The sequence below is a fragment of the Sorex fumeus genome, unplaced genomic scaffold (genome assembly GCF_029834395.1).
Source record: "Sorex fumeus unplaced genomic scaffold, SorFum_2.1 ptg000063l, whole genome shotgun sequence".
In the NCBI taxonomy this organism is placed as follows: Eukaryota; Metazoa; Chordata; class Mammalia; order Eulipotyphla; family Soricidae; genus Sorex; species Sorex fumeus.
Genome location: NW_026606120.1, coordinates 5,493,518 through 5,494,384, shown reverse-complemented (window position 1 = coordinate 5,494,384; position 867 = coordinate 5,493,518). Strand labels below are relative to the sequence as shown.

The 867-nt window shown below is 47.6% G+C and overlaps 1 pseudogene; it reads left to right on the top strand.

The window, feature by feature from the left end:
- The first annotated feature begins 354 nt into the window (after positions 1-354).
- Positions 355-460, top strand: LOC130036402 (uncharacterized; annotated as a pseudogene).
- Positions 461-867: the final 407 nt, after the last annotated feature.

Here is an 867-nt window from a genome sequence, read left to right as displayed (position 1 = left end):
TATGACAGTGACAGTTGGAAATGATCACTCTGGACACGAACTGTTGAAAGGCGGCAAAGTGATAAATGTGATAACCTTTCAGAAGTAGTATTGCTAATTGTAAAGTAAAAGTAAAGTAAAGTAAAGGCCCTCCCGTTGATCATCGATTTGCTCGAGCGGGCCCAGTAACGTCTCCATTGGAGACTTTGTTGTTACTGTGTCTGGCATATCGAATACGTCACGGGGAGCTTGCCAGGCTCTGCCATGCGGGCGAGATACTCTCGGTAGCTTGCCGGGCTCTCCGAGAGGGGCGGAGGAATCGAACTCGGGTCGGCCATGTTGGCTGCGTGCAAGGCAGATGCCCTACCCGCTGTGCTATCGCTCCAGCCCTTTTGGCTAAGATCAAGTGTAGTATCTGTTCTTATCAGTTTAATATCTGTATTGCTAATTGTAATGCCTAAAAATTACACACACACACACACACGCACAGAAGCTGGGGCAGACAGACAGACAGACAGACAGACAGAGAGACAGACAGACAAACACCTGGGTCAGGCACATGCGAGGCAAGTGTCTTGCTGTATTATTCTTCTGGCCCCCTTAGCCTGTTTTTTTTTTTTTAATTAATTTTTATTAGTGAAACACCATGAGGTACAGTTGTAGACTTACAAATTTTTGTGCTGGGGTTTCGATTTTACAATGATCAAATACCCATCCCTCCACCAGTGCCCATTTTCCACCACCATGGATCCCAGTATCCCTCCCACCCCCATCCCCCCATCCCACCCTGCCTCTGTGGCAGGGCATTTCCTTTTGTTCCCTCTTTCCTTTTGGGTGTTGTGGTCTGCAAAAGAGGCATTGAGTGGCAATCATGTTCGGTCCATAGTC